The sequence below is a fragment of the Pseudophryne corroboree genome, chromosome 4 (genome assembly GCF_028390025.1).
Source record: "Pseudophryne corroboree isolate aPseCor3 chromosome 4, aPseCor3.hap2, whole genome shotgun sequence".
Classification (NCBI taxonomy): Eukaryota; Metazoa; Chordata; class Amphibia; order Anura; family Myobatrachidae; genus Pseudophryne; species Pseudophryne corroboree.
In genome coordinates, this window is record NC_086447.1 from 747,361,793 (window position 1) to 747,383,135 (window position 21,343).

The following is a 21,343-nucleotide window of genomic DNA, read 5'->3' on the forward strand; positions in this document are numbered from 1 at the left end:
ATGGGATCACAATTGTATTGCGATGGCATCACTGGCAGCCATTAGCATGCTGGACAGCCTTGCCCAGTGCTGGGCGTCTGCCAGCATGCAATCGTCAGCAGTTTTGCTAAATTAGCATAACTACAACTGAAACTGAATAAGGTCCATTGTTGGTAGTTTGCTAGAATCACAGCAATGGCTATATTGCTGAACACTGGAGCAAACAGCTAAGTATTGTTGGAGAGAAATGCAAAGCTTCCGGAACAGGAACTGAACTCAGGATTCTGGAACAAGTACTGAACTCAAAGGTACATTTACTAAGCAGTGATAAGAGTGTAGAAGTGAGCCAGTGGAGAAGTTGCCCATGCAACCAATCAGCACTGAAGTAACCTCTATAATTTGCATGGTATAAAAGGATACAGAGCAGCTGATTGGTTGATGGGGAAATTTCTCCACTGGCTCACTTCTCCGCTGTTATCACTGCATAGTAAATGTACCCCTCAGAGCCTTATATGCAGCTGAGACAGCAACGTTGTTCTGGGTGATTTGCTAGTGTTCCCAGCAGCCCTTTTAGCCCCCTTGCCGGTCTGTGATTGGACAGCAGAGTCAGCTGACTGGACCGATGCATGCGATTGGTGGAGAAGCAATCAGCTGACTGGTGGCAATATGGCAGTACCCACGGCTGGTGGGAAAGATAGTGGGGAGCCTGGGGAGTATCTTGGGGTGACTGAGAAAGCATACTGGGGAGCAGAATGACGAGCAATATAATGCCCACAGAATACCTGGTTCAGAACTCCGGTTCCTGACATATACTAGATAATTACAAAAGCCTATAGGGTCATATATATGGTTTACCCCTTCCCACCAGGTTATGTTGAAGCTGTAAAAAGAAGGACACTGCATCCCAGGTATGCAGTCATTATGTCGGCATTCAGAATGTTGCGACATGGTCAAAAGGTTGATAGTGATAAATAATGTTGACATTCACAATGTCGAAATGATCATGTTAGTGTTAGTTTTATGGTAAGGCTGTCGTTAGGGTTCAGGTTAGGGCACAAATAGCCTGAAAACAAATGTCAACAACATGCACAATGACAATATTATGATCATGTCCACATTCTGAGCGTCAACAAGTCACATGTCAACATAAAGTCTATGTTGACATCCAGATAATGTTGACATGTTGTTGTAGGCATTCTGAATGTCTCGTTGACATTTTGTACCACACCCGCAGCCCAACAAGTGTAGGGGGTGGGTGGTTAAATGTCTGTATGTGTAACATATATTTCAAAATAAACATGAATCTACAGGCTGCTCCAATGGACAAACAGCTGATCACCTTAAAAAATATTTTTTTTTTCTTATAACAATCATACTTACTCGTCTAGGAGCTGGTGCTCCGGTGAGCCATGCCAGGCATCGGGACTTACTGCTGCTGTGCTGTGACCCCTGTGCAGTACAGTGATGCTGCAAAGCAGCTGCTCACTTTGCAGCACCGGGGGTTACAGCAAGGCAGCAGGATTCGGTGCCCGACAGCCTCCTAGAAGCAGCGGTCACCGGCTCCTGGGCAGGTAAGTATAATTACTAGTGTGTGTGTGTGGGGGGGGGGGGTCTCAGTGCGGCAGTAGTTGCAATGAGGGGTTACCTGGAAGCAGTGGTAGCGACAGACGGCTATGCATGTGCAGCAGGTCATCAGATATTTTTTGCAAAACATACTCCGATAAAGCATTTGCAGTGACAGAGCTTTCTCGCAAGCTCTGCCCCTGCTCGCGATAATTGGTACATCCATGCAATGTACTCAATTATCGTATTGGGAGTTTGGCTGATTTTATCACGTCAGCCGCATCCTCAGATGTGGATGGTGATAAATGAGGTCCTCAGAGTGAAAAAAAAAACAATAACATGATCCATTTAGTAATCGTCACAAAAATATTGCAGCAGTTACTGTACATAAATCATCTACAGTAGCACAAGCTGTTCCAGGTGGCTATGTAGGTGCCTGGTAGGGTTAGCACGTATTCTTAACATGTTGGTGCACATTTGACACTTACATTTTGGTGAGTGCTCAGTTTGGCCAACTGGTACCAGCCTGTATGGAAGCAGTTTATGTTTTTTTGCAAGTAGTGTAAGTTTGTTTTTTATAGTGTGTTATATGACAAAGTACGCTTCTTTAATACCTGTGATAAGCTGCACTAAAGCTAAAAAAAAATTAGAGGAAAACTATCTAACATAGTAACATAGTTTATGAGGTTCAAAAAAGACAAATTGTCCATCGAGTTCAACTTGTTAGTCTTAAAAATATTACAGTAGGAGATCACTAATTTTAACTTTGAATGTTTAACCATTATGTTGATTCCTCTTATTTACTTATTTTTTTATTATTATTTTATTTTATTAGTGTAGTGCAGGGCTTAAAGTGGTCTTGGAGAGGTGGGGGAACTCACCTCACCCGCAACGCCGCAGAAAGGGGTGTGGCCTCACAAGGAAGGGGCGTGGCCACACAAAAGTACCACCAATTCAAAATAATGCTTCACAGTAGCACAATCTTATTCACATTGCCCGCCCCACATACTAGTGCCCTTTACACACACAATGCCCACAATAGCAGAGTCCCCCTTTTACACAGTACGGGAAGCGGAGCCCCCTTTTACACAGTACGGCAGACAGCATCCCCTTTTACACAGTACGACAGGTAGAGCCTGGATTTTATGAGGGGGTTTTGTGTATATATATATACACAAACTCAGAGTCTTGAAAGTGCAAAAACAGACAAAAAGAGTGTCATGGCAAGAGAGGGTGAGAGAGACATGGAGATAGAGACATTGCAAGAGAGAGAGAGAGAGACATGGCAAAAGAGAGAGATGAGGGGGAGATATGGCAAAATAGAGTGACATGGAGAGAATATCAGCAGCAGAAAGACTGGGCACCCAGAGCTGTGAATTGTGGCAGCAGTTACCTGGAGGTCTTCATGAGGAGGGCGAGTTGACTCTCCTACCAGACGCCCAGGGGTGTGCCATAGTTAGGATAGGGCCTCGGACCGTTATTCACTTGCAGACAGCGTTCCGGTGGAGGTGGGGAGGGCATTACTGGCCGCTGCTCAGCCTCACAGTTAACAGTTAACTCCGGTGGCTGCGGGGGGGGGGGGGAGGGTAGGGCGTTACAGCCCGCGGCTCAGTCACACTCCGGCGGCTGTGGCAGCGGCAGAGGGGGGGAGAGAGGGCACTTTGAACCTGGCGCCGGCTTCTCATTGGCTGGCGGTCTGCGAGCCGTGATTGGCTCACGCCAGATTTTAAAAAAGCCTCATCTACTTCTAATTGGTGCTGCAGCCGGTCCGCGAGCCGTGATTGGCTGGCGGCCGCTGCCACCTTTACAATGGAACAGGGACATGATGCTGTGGCCGGGCGGAGGCGGAATTGCAATTAGAGGTGACGGAACTCAGTTCCGTCCCGTTCCAGCCCACTTTAACCACTGGTGTAGTGTGTAATTTACCCACCATAACCCGGTATATCCTTATCCATTAGGAATTTACCTAGCCCATTCCTAAAAGTAATTACCGAGTCCGCCAGTATTACTGTCTCAGGCAGGGAATTCCAAGAACGTTTTGTCATTACTGTGAAGAAACTTTTCCATCTCTGTGTGCAAAATCTCTTTTCCGCTTACCTAAGCGGGTGTCCACGTGTCCATTATGGTGATATTACCAAAAACAAATCCCCCACTAGCTCTGTGTATTGACCCCTTATATATTTGTAAATGTTAATCATGTCCCCTCTTAATCTTCTTTTTTCCAGTGTAAACATGCCTAGCCTATCAAGCCTTTGCTCATAATTCTAGCGTCTCAATCCCCTTAATCAATTTGGTCACCCGTCTTTGAACCTCTTCCAGTTCCAGGATATCGTTTTTGTAGTATGGTGCCCATAGTTGTACACAGTATTTGAGATGTGGCCTCACCAGTGATTTATACAATGGGAGTATAACACTCTCATCACTTGCATCAATCCCCCGCTTTATGCATGCTAATACCTTGTTTACCTTTTCTCTTACGTCCTAGAGCAGGGGTGTCAAACTCAAATTCATCGGGGGCCGCATCAGCAGTTTGGTCCCCATCAAAGGGCCGGTTGTATCTGTAGGTCTATCCAAAATTTACCGCTCCACCTGCCTTATATGTGCCCAGCCATCTGCCCCCTTTTAAAGTGCCCAGCCATGTGCCCCCTTTTATAGTGCCCAGCCATGTGCCCCCTTTTATAGTGCACAGGTCCCCATTTTACACATTGCGGCAGGCACAGGTCCCCATTTTACACATTGCGGCAGGCACAGGTCCCCATTTTACACATAGCGGCAGGTACAGGTCCCCATTTTACACATTGTGGCAGGCACAGGTCCCCATTTTACACATAGCGGCAGGTACAGGTCCCCATTTTACACATTGTGGCAGGCACAGGTCCCCATTTTACACATTGTTGCAGGCACAGGTCCCCATTTTACACATAGCGGCAGGTACAGGTCCCCATTTTACACATTGTGGCAGGCACAGGTCCCCATTTTACACATTGTGGCAGGCACAGGTCCCCATTTTACACATAGCGGCAGGTACAGGTCCCCATTTTACACATTGTGGCAGGCACAGGTCCCCATTTTACACATTGTGGCAGGCACAGGTCCCCATTTTACACATAGCGGCAGGTACAGGTCCCCATTTTACACATTGTGGCAGGCACAGGTCCCCATTTTACACATTGTGGCAGGCACAGGTCCCCATTTTACACATAGCGGCAGGTACAGGTCCCCATTTTACACATTGTGGCAGGCACAGGTCCCCATTTTACACATTGTGGCAGGCACAGGTCCCCATTTTACACATTGTGGCAGGCACAGGTCCCCATTTTACACATAGCGGCAGGTACAGGTCCCCATTTTACACATTGTGGCAGGCACAGGTCCCCATTTTACACATTGTGGCAGGTGGTGGAAGGAGGGAGAGAGAGAGAAAGAGAGGAAGGGAGAGGGGCTGACTTACATTTGAAGCGGTTCTCGCCGCTCTTCAGCCGCCTCTCCCTCCTCGTCTGCGCGGCTCCCTTCTCCCTCCTCCGACGGGGTTTCGTTGAATGACGCGTTTGCGCCGTGACGTCACGACGCAATCGCGTCATTCCGCGAAACCCCGCCCCCCCCGAGCTGGGCACTCGGGAGAAGGGGGTTTCATGGCGGCGGCACCGCGGGCCATCAGACGAGGTCTGGCGGGCCGGATTTGGCCCGCGGGCCTTGTCTTTGACACCCCTGTCCTAGAGGATGCTGGGGTCCATTTTAGTACCAAGGGGTATAGACGGTTCCGCAGGAGCCTTCGGCACTTTAAGACTTTTCAACAGTGTGAACTGGCTCCTCCCTCTATGCCCCTCCTCCAGACCTCAGTTTAGAAAATGTGCCCAGGAGACTGGATGCACACTAGTGGAGCTCTACAGAGCTTTGCTGGAAAAATACTTTCTTAGGTTTTTTATGTTACAGGGAAGCTGCTGGCAACAGCTTCCCTGCTTCGTGGGACTTAGGGGGGGAAGTAGGTACCAACTTCTCAATTAGTTAATGGTTCTGCTTCCACTGGCAGGACACCATTAACTCCTGAAGGGTACTGAACACAACCCATGCCTGGCCAGCGTTCACTCCCACAGCACTGCCGCACCCCCTAACAGAGCCAGATGTCAGAAGGCTGGTGAGTATATTTCCGGAGTCCTGCAGAGAGGGGATCCTCTGGTCATCATTGGCGGCATACAGGGACACGCGCAGTGCGTGCCATGTCCCTCAGCACAAGGGTGCAGAGCGCGCGCGCGCGGGGGGGGGGGGCGCACTCTGAGGGCATGTTTTAAAACCTTACTCTCACTGGCAAAAAGGGTACATACATGTACAGCGCTAATGTGCCATCCCCAGCCAGTATAAATATTACATTGCTGAGGCTGAACGGTGGGCTTCTCCTCAGACTTGCCAGAACACTCACTGGGTGCCATTTTCTCCTGCAGAAACTCCAGTGTGAAGCTCCTGAACGCTGTTTCTCCTCATGACAACACTGATACAAGTACAGGGTGTTATAAAAGGGGCAGAGAGTGTTCATTATAATTAGGTCTGTGGGCCTATTATTGGTATATGTTCTGTAAGTGGGTAATATTTCCACAATTCACAATAAGGCGCAGTGTGTGGACTGGCAGATCCCTCTGTGTCTCTCTGACAGACTTTAGTGTGGGTCTGTCCCCAATATCTCCCCTGTGTGGTAGGGGTGTGTGTGTGTGTGTGTGTGTGTGTGTGTGTGTGTTTGTGTGTGTGTACAAGTGTGTAACATGTCAGAAATTGGGGGGGGGTTCTTCCCAGGAAGAACCCATTTTAGATGCATAAGAGGGTAATGTGGTGGCCCTTCCCTCTCAGAAGGAGTCGGAGTGGGTGAGAATGTTGCAAAAGAATATGCCAATGCTTGCAAAGAAATTCTCTGAGTCTGAACAACAGACTAAATATTGGAGGCAGTCTGTGGAGGATGCACTGTTTACTGACCCTCCATATCATCCACTCAGGTCCCATCCAGTTCCCAGAAAAGGTCTCTGGCCCAAATAATGCAAGGGGACACAGACACAGCTCCCCAGTGTCGACTCTGACGTCGACACTGGGGATTTGAGAGGGGTAGACCCCAAATTAGCCAGAAGCATACAATGTATGATAGTTGCTATAAAGGAAGTGTTGTAGTTTCCTGAAACAACACTGGTCCCAGAGGAAAAGGATTATTTTAAATTAAATAAAAAGCAGGTTGTGACTTTTCCTCCTTCAAAGGAATTGAATGCGTTCTTTGAAGAATCCTAGGCTAACCCTGACAAGAAATGTACCCTTCCCAGAAGGACACGTGTAGCGTACCCTTTCCCTGAGGAAGACAGGCACAAATGGGACCCCCAACGATAGACACCTCAGTTTCTCAGCTGACCGTTTGCCTGCCCCTGGTTCAGCCTTCTTTAAAAGATCCAGCTGACCGTAAATTAGAAACAACCCTAAAATCCATATATACGGCTAATCGAACGGTGTTCAGGCCCACCATTGCTTGTGTGGTGGTAGGTAACGCTGTGGAAAAATGGTCTGACAACTTGCTTGTTAACATAGACACAGTTGACAGAGTTGAAATAGTCCTTACTCTCGGCCATATCAAAGATGCTGTAGGTTACTTAGTTGAAGCTATGAAGGATATTGGGTTGCTGAGTTCAAGATCCTCCGCTATGGCGATTTCAGCTCGCAGGGCGCTGTGGATCCGCCAATGGAATGCTGATGCGGAATCAAAAAAGAATATTGAGGCACTTCCTTACAATGGAAAAGCCCTCTTTGGAGACAAGCTGGATGCCATGATTTCAACAACTACATCAGGCAAGTCAGCATTTCTGCCTTCCGCAGCTGCTCCACCTAGGAAAGGATTTCATTTTCATACGATGCAATCCTTTCGGCCCAACAAGTCCAAAAAGACAAAGGGTACCCCCTTCTTCACAGGAAGAGGTCGAGGAAGAGGTAAAAAATCTACAACACCATCAGGCTCGCAGGAGCAGAAGTCAACAGCTACTTCTGCTAAAACTTCAGCATGACGCTGGGGCTCCCCTGCGGGAGTACGATCGGGTGGGGGCACGTCTACTGTCTTTCAGCCAGGCCTGGATTCACTCAGATCTGGATCCTTGCGTATTGCAGATAGTATCCCAAGGGTACAAATTGGAATTTCAGGACCTTCCCCCATGCCGATTTTTCAAATCAGCCTTACCAGCTTCTGTTCAGGACAGAGCAAAAGTGCTTTACGCAATACAGAAATTATATCAAGACAACGTAATTTCCTTAGTTCCTGTGTCACAACAGGAGAAAGGGTTTTATTCAAGCCTGTTTGTAGTGCCGAAACAGGATGGCTCGGTCAGACCGATTTTAAACCTAAAGACTCTGAACCTTTATTTGAAAAGGTTCAAATTCAAGATGGAATCCCTAAGAGCGGTGATCTCCAGCTTGGAAGAAAAGGAATTTTCTGGTATCGATGGACATCAGAGATGCTTATTTACATGTTCCCATCTACCCGCCGCATCAGGCATACTTGAGGTTTGCGGTGCAGGACTGCCACTACCAGTTCCAAACATTGCCTTTCGGGCTCTCTACGGCTCAGAGAATATTCACCAAGGTGATGGCGGAGATGATGGTTCTTCTTCGCAAGAAAGGAGTCAAAGTCATCCCATACTTGGACGATCTCCTCATAAAAGCGAGATCCAGGGAGAAACTAGTGCAGAACATTGCACTTTCCCTGACGGTGCTTCAACAGCTCGGTTGGATCATAAACCTTCCAAAATCACAATTGGAACCCACAATGAGGTTATCATTTCTGGGAATGATATTGGACACGGAAGCACAGAAAGTATTCCTACTGGTGGAAAAGGCTCTGGAGATCCAGATGATGGTCAAACAAGTTTTAAAACCAGCACGCGTATCGATTCATCAGTGCATCCGCCTGCTGGGGAAGATGGCAGTGGCCTACGAGGCTCTACAATTTGGCCGTTCCACGCCAGGGTTTTCCAATGGGACCTACTGGACAAGTGGTCTGGGTCGCACCTACACATGCACCGGAGGATAATCCTGTCAACAAAAGCCAGTATTTCACTCTTGTGGTGGCTTCAAAGTTCTCACCTCCTGGAGGGGGTGTAGTATGGCTGACTGACGCCGGGATCCCGGCAGCATACCGACGCCGGGATCCCGGCGGGGAGAGGCGAGTGCAGCAAGCCCCTTGCGGCCTCGCTGCGCTCGCCACGCTGCGGGCTCGGTGGTGACCTACGGTCGCCACGGGTTCTATTCCCACTCTGTGGGTGTCGTGGACACCCACGAGTCGAAATAGTCCCTGTTGGTCGGCATGCCGACCATCGGGATAGTGGGTGTCGGGAAGCTGCAGGAGGTCATGTGACCGTCGGTCTCCCGACCGTCGGTCACATGAACACCACCCCCTGGAGGGATGCAGGTTCGGGATTCAGACTTGGATCCTGGTGACCACAGATGCAAGCCTCCGAGGTTGGGGAGCAGTCATGCAAGGGGAAAGCTTCCAAGGATGATGGTCAAGTCAAGAAGTACTCCTTCACATAAACATTCTGGAATTGAGAGCTGTGTACAACAGCCTTCATCAAGCGGCACACCTTCTTCAAGGTCGTCCCATACAGATCCAGTCAGACAATGTGACGGCAGTAGCTTACATAAACCGCCAGGGCGGAAAAATAAAAACAGAGCGGCAATGGTAGAGGTGACAAAGATACTCCTCTGGGCAGAAAGACATGCAAAAGCGCTGTTGGCAATTTTCTTTCCGGGAGTGGACAACTGGGAAGCAGACTTCCTCAGCAGACACGATCTCCATCAAGGAGAATGGGGCCTCCACCCAAAAGTCTTTGCAGAGGTAGCAGATCGTTGGGGCATTCCTCAAGTAGATATGACGGCATCACGTCTCAACAAGAAGCTTCAGAAATATTGTTCCAGGTCGGGAGACCCACAAGCAATAGCAATGGATGCACTGGTGACTCAGTGGGTGTTTCAGTCGGTGTATCTATTCCCTCCACTTCCACTAATACCAAAAGTTCTCAAGATCATCAGAAGAACAAGGGTTCGAGCAATTCTCATTGCTCCAGACTGGCCAAGGAGGGCTTGGTATCCAGATCTTCAGGAGTTATTACTGGAAGATCCTCAGCCTCTTCCTCTTCACAAGGACCTGCTTCAGCAGGGGCCGTTTGTTTATCAAGACTTACCGTGGCTGTGTCTGATGGCATGACGCCAGATCCTAGCCCGTAAGGGTATTCCCAATGAAGTCATTCCCACACTTATTTTGGCCAGGAACATTACCATCGTATTTGGAGAAATATGTATCTTGGTGTGAATCCAAGAAGTCTCCTGTGGTGGAGTTTAAATTAGGACGTCTTCTCCTATTTCTACAGGCGAGTATGGATGCTGGCTTGAGATTAGTGTCTATCAAGGTCCAAATTTCGGCCTTGTCCATTTTCTTTCAGAAACAGTTGGCTTCCCTTCCTGAGGTCCATACGTTCGTGAAGGGGGTTCTGCGCATCCAACCTCCCTTTGTGCCTCCTGCGGCGCCATGGGATCTTAAAGTGGTGTTGCAGTTCCTTAAATTGGACTGGTTTGAGCCTCTGCAAGAGGTAGAGTTGAAGTTTCTCACTTGCAAAGTGGTCATGCTGTTGGCCTTGGCCTCAGGCAGACGAGTGTCTGAATTAGGGGCTCTGTCACACGAGAGTCCTTATTTGATTTTTCATGAAGACAGAGCTGAACTGCAGACGCGTCAACATTTTCTTCCAAAGGTTGTGTCTTATTTCCATATCAACCAACCTGTGGAGGTGGCAGTGGCTTCTGACACCTCAGCCGTTTCAAAGTCCTTGGATGTTGTCAGAGCGTTGAGGACTTATGTTGCAAGAACGGCTCGGATAAGGAAAACAGAATCTTTGTTTGTCCTCTATGACCCCAACAAGATTGGGGGTCCTGCTTCTAAGCAGACTATTGCGCGCTGGATCAGAGGTACCATTCAGCACGCTTATTCCATGGCAGGATTGCCGTTACAGAGTTCAGTAAAGGCCCACTCTGCAAGGAAAGTGGGTTCTTCCTGGGCGGCTGCCCGGGGTGTCTCGACATTGCAAAATTGCCGAGCAGCTACTTGGTCAGGGGCAAACACGAGTTTTACAGGTTTGACCCCTTGGCTGCTGACGACCTTCAGTTTGGTCAGTCAGTTCTGCAGGAACATTAGCACTTTCCCGCCCGTACTGGGAGCTTTGGTACATCCCCATGGTACTAAAATGGACCCCAGCATCCTCTAGGACGTAAGAGAAAATAGGATTTTAATTACCTACCGGTAAATCCTTTTCTCGTAGTCCGTAGAGGATGCTGGGCGCCCGCCCAGTGCTCATTTTTCCTGCAAATTACGTTTTGTCTTTTTACACAGGCTCTCATGTGTTAAGCTGTTTTACAGCAGTTGCTGTTACGTTATGCATCGTTAGCATGGGTTATGTTAAAGGCCATGTTAGGCGACATGTTTTTGGTATGGTGTGAGCTGGTGTGAATCTCGCCACTAGTTTAATGTAAATTCTTCTCTTGAAGTTGTCCGTCTCCTCGGGCACAGTTCCTATACTGAGGTCTGGAGGAGGGGCATAGAGGGAGGAGCCAGTTCACACTGATGAAAAATCTTAAAGTGCCGAAGGCTCTTGTGGAACTGTCTATACCCCATGGTACTAAAATGGACCCCAGCATCCTCTATGGACTACGAGAAAAGGATTTACCGGTAGGTAATTAAAATCCTATTTTTTGCCACATTCCTACTTTGGGTACTACTGCTAAGTTTGTTATCTATGTGAACACCTACATCTTTTTCCAGTACAGAATCCACTAGTTTCTCCCTATTTGGGGGGTCATTCTGAGTTGATCGGTCGCTAGCTACTTTTTGCAGCGCTGTGATCAGATAGTCGCCGCCTACAGGGGAGTGTATTTTCACTTTGCAAGTGTGCGAATGCCTGTGCAGCCGAGCTCTGCAAAAACATTTTGTGTAGTTTCTGAGTAGGTCTGAACTTACTTCAGCCTGTCTCGTCCCGGAATTGACGTCAGACACCCGCCCTGCAAATGCTTCGATACGCCTGCGTTTTCCCAAACACTCCCAGAAAATGGTCAGTCAACACCCATAAACGCCTTCTTCCTGTCAGTCTCCTTGCGATCGGCTGTGCGAATGGATTCTTCATTAAATCCATCGCTCAGCACCGATCCGCTTTGTACCCGTACGACGTGCCTGCGCATTGCGGTGCATACGCAAGCACAGTAGTGACCTGATCGCTGCGCTGTGAGAAACGACAGCGTGCGAACAGGTCGGAATGACCCTTTAATATGTAAGTAGTATTTCTGTTCTTACTACCAAAGTGCATTACCTTACATTTGTCTATGTTGAACTGAATTCAGGGCTGTCTTTTCATATGGGCTTAGTGGGCACTTGCCCAAAGGCCTAAGGAGTATAAGGGCCCTAGGCCGATACCTGAGGATCCCCTTTTTCCAGGAGTACCAGATTTTTATAAATCGGCCCTGAGGAACTAGAGATATCTACCTTCAAAGCAGTGGTTCCCATCCGAGCCTATTAATGGCTCTTCCCAACCAGATATCTCAGGTTTTGTCTGACTTAGAGTTTTTCTGAGGGTACATTTCAAAATCTGGGACTCTCCCCTTTCGGTGGACACTGGCAACTTGCCTCTACTATGCCCACAACCAGAGATATCAGCCTTCCAGCAGCTGGTCCCTACTCCAGCTACACACGCCTGGTATGCAGTTTTATGTATTCGTTGAACTCTGATTCCCGAGTCCTCAGTACCTCCTGAAAAGTGGGACTCTCTAGTTTTTTATCCCACTGAAAGCCAAGAAATCTATTTCCAGAAATTGGAGATATCTGCAATCAAGCAAGCTGCCCTCCCACTGGAAAATTATGAATATTAAGCCCACTCCACTATCCACCCCTCCTTTGCATATTAAACACCCCCTACCACCCGGGAAGTCATGTCCCGGGGCCCCTTCATTCAGGCCAATGCCCCTTCTACAGTTTAGTGTTCTCCCTCCTGCCCCATCTCCCACCATCTGTGCAGTAAAGGAGTAATCAGCAGAAATTACTGCTCCAGCTCCTCCATTCTGAGCAGAATATAGAACACCCCCTACTGCCCGCAGGGCATCAAAGCTGCCACTGATAGCACCCCGTACCCCTACTGCTGGAGGATGGGTAGGGGCCTCAGTGCATAGCTTTGCCCAGGGGCTTACACTGCTGCTAAGACGGCCCTGACTGCATTCTCCATTTAGCTGCCCATGTTTCCAATCTAAATAAGTTGCTCTGTAAAGACTTAGCATCCCCCTCAGAATTTATAACCAAACACAGTTTGGTGTCGTCTGCAAAAATTGACACTGAACTCTCTAGACCTACTTCTAGATCGTTTATGAAGATGTTGGACAATAGTGGTCCAAGTACAGACCCCTGTGGCACGCCACTTAGTACTTCAGTCCAATTCAAAAACTTTTAATTTACCACCACTCGCTGTTCCCTTTTGTCCAACCAATTTCTAACCCAAGTGCATATTGTGCTCCCTAGCCCAAGTTCTCTTAATTTGTATATAAGTCTCATGTGAGGTACTGTATCGAAAGCTTTGGCAAAGTCTAAAAAGATTACATCCACCTCTTTACCCTGATCTACAGTATCCCTGAGCACTTTGCGGTACCTTCTTTATGCCTGGTGGGGAAAGTTTGGTTTGATATAATATAAATGTGCAGACAGGCAAAAACACTAAGCTATTACAGGTTGAGTATCCCTTATCCAAAATGCTTGGGACCAGAAGTATTTTGGATATGGGATTTTTCCGTATTTTGGAATAATTGCATACCATAATGAGATATCATGGTGATGGGACCTAAGTCTAAGCACAGAATGCATTTATGTTACATATACACCTTATAAACACAGATTGCAGGTAATTTTAGCCAATATTTTTTATAACTTTGTGCATTAAACAAAGTGTGTGTACATTCACACAATTCATTTATGTTTCATATACACCTTATACACACAGCCTGAAGGTCATTTAATACAATATTTTTAATAACTTTGTGTATTAAACAAAGTTTGTGTACATTGCGCCATCAGAAAACAAAGGTTTCACTATCTCACTCTCACTCAAAAAAGTCCGTATTTCGGAATATTCCGTATTTCGGAATATTTGGATATGGGATACTCAACCTGTATAGTATATAAATCCAAATGACTCCACCAGCGGTATCATTAACAATACCTAACTAGAAATGTGTTTTACAAGTGCACTATGCTGTTATGATGATATTTTAACAGATTAAAAGATTTAGATTTCTTTAGTGGATAATGGCTGCTAAATCTGTGGATTTGAGAAGGATTATCTTGGTTTGCAAAACAAATATGTAAATGCCACATATATCGGGCTAAGAAAAGTCCCTTTTAAATCAAGACATGTAAATAAAACCTTTATCAGTAGTGGAGGTAACAATAACTTTCTTCAGATCAACAGTTTTAGACAATATAAGGTTTAGAAGATCCTCTAGTCATTTATTACAGCGTGCAGGACTTTCTCCACCTCCCCAGGAAAAGACACATTACTGGATACTTATATGACAGGGATCTTGCTTCCATTATGTAGAAAATAAGGCACATGAATGTATGATATGTGGTTAATATACCGCCTGTCGGGATCCCGGCGTTCAGGATCCCGATGCCGGAATCCCAACAGGTGGCTAAATGCCGGCTGTCGGAATCCCGACCGCATCCCCCTATTCCCACTCAGATGGTGGATCCACGCCACCCGAGTGGGAATATAACCTGTGCCAGCAAAGCTCGCCACCGGGCTCGATGCGTGGCAAGCGCAGCGAGCCCGTGATGGGACTCACACGCTTGCTGCCGGTATGCCACTGCCAGGATACTAACAGCTGGCATCCCAGCAGCCGGTATATCAAATGTATTCTGAATTTATAGCTTCTGCTTTACAGCATTCATGTGCCACCTCACGCCAGACATTAGTTTAGTAATCATGGGTTGTATATACAAATGTGTCCTCATACATCATGGCTGCAGTAACGCCAAACAGTCCCTCTCGGCGTGCCATGATGATCTGTTAGCCCCAGAGTCTTTTTTTTACAAAAATGCGTCTTATCATTATTTTTACATTTTATGTATAAGGCGCCACAAGTGGTTTGCAGCGCCGTACATACTGTATGGCACACATTACAATACAAGGTACACAGAACTTAACATTACAGTCACTGAAAAACTAAAACAGAGCACAGGTAACAATTACCTCCACAATTCTCAGTACACATTTCTCAACATTAGGGGGTCATTCAGACCCGCTGTGTGTTTTCGCACAGTGGGCGATCATGTACTAACTGCGCATGCATATGCACCACAATGCGCACGCGTGTCGGACAACAACAAAGGGTATCGCTGGCCAGCGACAGGATGGTGTGAAAATTCTAATCGCACGGTCGTTCGCAAGGTGATAGACAGGAGGAAGCCATTTGTGGGTGGAAATTGACCGTTTAATGGGAGTGAGTGAATGCAGGCGTTCCCAAGCGTATTCAGGGAGGGTGTGTGACATCAGCTCCGGCCCCGATCAGCCCGATTCTATCGCACTGGAGACTGGACAAAGTGAATTTTAGCAGCTCAGCGTACACATAGGATCACACACTTGCACGGCGAATATTATTATTATTATTATTATCCTTTATTTATATGGTGCCACAAGGGTTCCGCAGCGCCCAATTACAGAGTACATAAACAAATAATCAAACAGGAAAACAGCAACTTACAGTTGACGACAATATAGGACAAGTACAGGGTAAATAAACATAGCTACATCAGCAGATGACACTGGAATAAGTATCAGGTGGCAGAAGACTGCTGGATTTGGTGCAGCTGAAGATTATTAAAGTAATCAAAGGGTAAGCACATGAGGGAAGAGGTCCCTGCTCGTGAGAGCTTACATTCTAAAGGGGAGGGGTAGACAGACAGGGGTGAGACAGATGGGGTACATAGAGAGCGTGCAACAGAGGTTTAGGATGAGATTTGGCTGGGTTTGGTGAAGAAGTGAATCTTGAGAGCCCGTTTTGTAGAGAGGTGGAGAGTCTGAGGGGGAGAGGTAGGGAATTCCAGAGAAGTGGTGCAGCACGTGAAAAATCTTGGAGGTAGGAGTGGGAGGAAGTAATCCGTAGGCAGGAGAGTCGGCGAGCATTAGCAGAGCGAAGAGGATGGGTGGGAGTGTAAAGCGAGATAAGATCAGAGATGTAGATGGGAGAGGAGTGGGTGAGGGCTTTGTAAGCAAGTGTGAGAAGCTTGAAATGGATTCTGAAAGGGAAGGGGAGCCAGTGAAGGTCTAGTAAGAGAGGAGAGGTGGACGTAGTGCGTTTGGTGAGGAAAATGAGCCGGGCAGCAGCATTGAGGATAGATTGGAGTGGAGAGAGGTATTTGTCAGGAATGCCAGTCAGGAGGAGATTACAGTAGTCCAGTCTGGAGATGACCAGTGAGTGGATAAGAGTCTTAGTAGCATCCTGGGTCAGAAAGGGTCTGATCCTGGAAATATTTTTTAGACGAAAACGGCAGGTTTGTGAGAGGTGCTGAATGTGAGGTTTGAAGGAGAGGGAGAAAGTCAAGGATTACTCCAAGACAGCGCACTTGGGGGGTAGAGGAGATAGTAGTGCCATCAATAGATAATGAGATTGTAGGAGGTGAGGTTATGCGGGAGGGAGGGAAGATGATCAGCTCGGTCTTAGACATGTTAAGTTTAAGAAAGCGCTGGGACATCCAGGAAGAGATAGCAGAGAGACAGTTGGAGATACGAGTGAGGAGAGCAGGGGAGAGGTCTGGAGAGGAAAGATAGATTTGAGTGTCATCAGCATAGAGATGATATTGGAAACCAAAAGAACTAATGAGCTTACCTAGTGAGGATGTATAGAGAGAGAAGAGAAGAGGACCAAGGACCAGAGGCGTATCTAGCACGGGGCGAGCAGGGCACGTGCCCTGGGCGCCATGGCAGCCCCAACAGAGGGGGGCGCCACCGGCACCTGCACGGCCCACTCGCCCCATGCTTCAGGGATTCCGCCGGCGCTACCCGCGGCGCTTTCCCTGTCTCCCCGGCTGCTGTGCCTGTCACAATAGACAGGCAGCGGCAGCCAGGAGCCTCCCCCTACTCCCCCCTGCAAAGTGACTGTGTGTACGCGATCGCATGCGCGATCGCGACCGCGGAGGTGCGCGCATGCGCGTGCGCGACCTCGGGGGGGCGTGCGGCCCCTGCCCTGAACAGCAGTGAGTGCAGGTGAGCGGGAAGGGGGTGCGGGACATTTTTTGTGTGTGTGTGTGTCGGACAGTGTGCGTGTGTGTTGTGTGGGACAGTGTGCGTGTGTTAATTGTGTGTGTGTGGGACAGTGTGTGTGTGTTAATTGTGTGTGTGTGTGGGACAGTGTGAGTGTGTTAATTGTGTGTGTGGGACAGTGCGTGTTTGTTAATTGTGTGTGTGTGTGTGTGTGTGTGTGACAGTGTGTGTGTGTTAATTGTGTGTGTGTGTGTGGGACAGTGTGAGTGTGTTAATTGTGTGTGTGGGACAGTGCGTGTTTGTTAATTGTGTGTGTGTGACAGTGTGAGTGTGTTAATTGTGTGTGTGGGACAGTTTTGAGTGCGTGTTAATTGTGTGTGTGTGGGACAGTGTGCGTGTGTGTTCATTGTGTATGTGTGGGACAGTGTGAGTGTGTTAATTGTGTGTGTGTGGGACAGTGTGAATGTGTTAATTGTGTGTGTGTGGGACAGTTTGAGTGTGTGTTAATTGTGTGTGTGTGTGGGACAGTGTGCGTGAGTGTTAATTGTGTGTGTGTGGGACAGTGTGCGTGTGTATCAATTGTGTGTGTGTGGGACAGTGTGTGTTAATTGTGTGTGTGTGGGACAGTGTGCGTGTGTGTTAATTGTGTGTGTGTGTGTGTGGGACAGTGTGAGTGTGTTGTGTGTGTGTGGGACAGTGCGTGTTTGTTAATTGTGTGTGGGACAGTGTGCGTGTGTGTTATTTGTGTGTGTGGGACAGTGTGCGTGCGTGTGTGTTAATTGTGTGTGTGTGTGTGTGTGTGTTAATTGTCCCGGCGGTTATTGGCGTCTGTAGTGTGCGCCCCATCCTCCTCCGCTGCCGCTGACAGGAGCGGCGGTGTGCGGCTCTCCCCCTCCTCCGCCGGCTCCGTCCTCCCGTCGTGGCCCTGCAGTGTGTGCCGGTCTCCCCAGCAGCAGGTTAGTCTCTCTCTCCCCCCCCCCCCCCCTCTCTCTCTCTCTCTCTCTCTCTCTCTCCTCCTGTGGATTGCAGTTTGTAAGTATCATTTTAATTTTTACAGGTACCCCTATTGAATTCTACTGGACAAGTGGACGTGATCGGCGTGGGATGTAGGTAAGTAATCTGTCTCTTATTTTTACAGGTACCCCTATTGGATTCTACTGGACAAGTGGACGTGACCGGCGTGGGATGTAGGTAAGTAATCTCTCTCATTTTTACAGGTACCCCTATTGGATTCTACTGGACAAGTGGACGTGACCGGCGTGGGATGTAGGTAAGTAATCTGTCTCTCATTTTTACAGGTACCCCTATTGGATTCTACTGGACAAGTGGACGTGACCGGCGTGGGATGTAGGTAAGTAATCTGTCTCTCATTTTTACAGATTCCCCTACTGGATTCTACTGGACAAGTGGACGTGACCAGCGTGGGATGTAGGTAAGTAATCTGTCTCTCATTTTTACAGGTACCCCTATTGAATTCTACTGGACAAGTGGACGTGACCAGCGTGGGATGTAGGTAAGTAATCTGTCTCTCATTTTTACAGGTACCCCTATTGGATTCTACTGGACAAGTGGACGTGACCGGCGTGGGATGTAGGTAAGTAATCTGTCTCTCATTTTTACAGATTCCCCTACTGGATTCTACTGGACAAGTGGACGTGACCAGCGTGGGATGTAGGTAAGTAATCTGTCTCTCATTTTTACAGGTACCCCTATTGGATTCTACTGGACAAGTGGACGTGATCGGCGTGGGATGTAGGTAAGTAATCTGTCTCTCATTTTTACAGGTAACGCTATTGGATTCTACTGGACAAGTGGACGTGACCGGCGTGGGATGTAGGTAAGTAATCTGTCTCTCATTTTTACAGGTACCCCTATTGGATTCTACTGGACAAGTGGACGTGACTGGCGTGGGATGTAGGTAAGTAATCTGTCTCTCATGTTTACAGATTCCCCTACTGGATTCTACTGGACAAGTGGACGTGACCGGCGTGGGATGTAGGTAAGTAATCTGTCTCTCATTTTTACAGGTACCCCTATTGGATTCTACTGGACAAGTGGACGTGACCGGCGTGGGATGTAGGTAAGTAATCTGTCTCTCATTTTTACAGGTACCCCTATTGGATTCTACTGGACAAGTGGACGTGACCGGCGTGGGATGTAGGTAAGTAATCTGTCTCTCATTTTTACAGATTCCCCTACTGGATTCTACTGGACAAGTGGACGTGACCAGCGTGGGATGTAGGTAAGTAATCTGTCTCTCATTTTTACAGGTACCCCTATTGGATTCTACTGGACAAGTGGATGTGATCGGCGTGGGATGTAGGTAAGTAATCTGTCTCTCATTTTTACAGGTACCCCTATTGGATTCTACTGGACAAGTGGACGTGTAGGTGTATCTACACTTTTTCTCCCAGAGGAAGGCCCCCAAGGGCCGAAACGCGTTGGAGCATTTTCCTAACACCATCCACAACAGCGGCACGATCAAGCAGAAGGAGCTGAACAAGAGACTGAACCCGGTCACGTGACTGAAGACCAGGAAGTGTCTGCGGGTCACGGACGACGGAGAAGCATCGAGGAGACAGCCTGCCACTGACACATCCAGCAGCGGAGGAGAACTAAGGTGAGTCTCTGTAGGCGGAGGGAGTGCGGCAACGAACCACTCTGAGAGCGGTCGCAGTGCGTGCATCTCCCCCCCCCCCCAAGACAGGCACCGAACCCAGGCTGACTAGCCTCCGACCTGTGACCGAACACAGTCACAGTGACGGCGGCAGAAGCAGGGGGAGGGTAGACCAGTCCGGAGTCCCCTTCTTTCTCACGCACTCTCCGCTGCTGCTTGAACACCAGTGACGGAATGTAATTTTAAACAAGTGCACTCATTTCATACAGACCAGCGGGACGCCACGGCCTGTAATATAACAAATAGACTTTTTCACCATTTTCATTTTTTCATAAATCCATTTATCATCCTGCTTATGGACTTCATCTCATTATATCTAGAAGCAAGCGTGCTCCTGCACAATTAGCAAAAAGGCTTAGTATAGCCAAACAGAGCTCATTCACGCATTCATATGAATTCTGGACTATCAGCTATTATATTTAAAATAAATATCATTTTGAAACTTAAGCAAGCATTTTCACCATTTATTACACTAGTGCATACACATGCACAATTAGAAACCGGGGGTGAGCGCAGTGTAAAAATCTCTACTCTTGCACCATTTATTCTAACAAGCAGGACCAACTTGTTAACACTAGCAGCACTCCCCGTAACGTTAGTACATTTCTGTGCGCAGTCCACCCAAATTTTGTAACTAGGTCTTTTCTTACTATCCGGGTTTTGGGGTTTAGGTTGATGAGACTTTGATGTAAGAGCCTGTATTCTTTCAATCCTCAGCCTCTCCTCCTGCAGTTCTCTACGCCTAGCAATATTCTCATGGTGTTCAATCGCGCACTCTCTAAGACAAGCTACTGTGGCCCCTCTCCAATCAGGCAAAAACGTCTGTACCCTGTCCCTTACTGTCCCGTTGAGTCCGTCCATTAGCACAGAGACAGCCACTTCCCTGTAATTCACATCGTTCCCTGTATCTGATACCCCAATGTATCTATCCATTATTAGCAGGGCCCGATGGAAATATTCAGATGTCATTTCATTTTCCCTCTGTTTTATGGAGAAAATTCTTCTCCACTTAACAGTTGTGGGGAATTACAACTCTAGTTGCATGTTAATTTGCTCTAAGTTCTCCTGATTGTGTTTGTCAGTCATAAGACTATCCGACTCTAACCGACAATCAGTGATAATTTTTTTTTTTTGGGTGTCAATATTAGGGGGTAGGCACGCTTTCAAAAATATCCGCCAGTGTTTGTTTGTCTTTTTATACGCATTACCCAGATCTCTGATAAATTTCTGACATCTGGCTAAATGCTTCCGAGGGTCGGGGAATTCTGAAATGATTGATCGCAGCTCATCTCTGGGCCACGGGCAATACATTGCATTATTCCTGGTGAGGACTACTCCCTGACTATCCGTTCCCCCATTGGGAGTTACTATTTCCAAGACAGGGTGTAATTCTACCATTCCGTTCCTAATCTGTTTACTGTGAGGTGTTGTTGTCTCTGTGCAATGAACTGTCTCACACTTACCGGTAGCTGTGACCTCACCAGTTCTTTCATTGGGGAATATTGTTACTGCTCTACCTGGTTGGACAGGCCCCACCTGAGTTCCCTGCAAGGTGACTGCTTGGAGGAGAGCTGCAATTTGGCTGGATCCTTCATCTTCTTGTGACCTATAACCTTGAAAAGACTTCAAAACAGGATACATCTTGCAAATATTAGGGTTAATACATTGTTTTTGCATACTATTATCATTTACTGATATACCATTGACTGTACCCATCTCTTCCCCTTCGACCTGTGTCGACAATGGTGTGTTTGTGTTCTCATTCCCGCTAGGTTTTGAACCTGTTTTGCGAATTTGTTTCCTTTGCATATCCCCTTCTTGTTGCCAT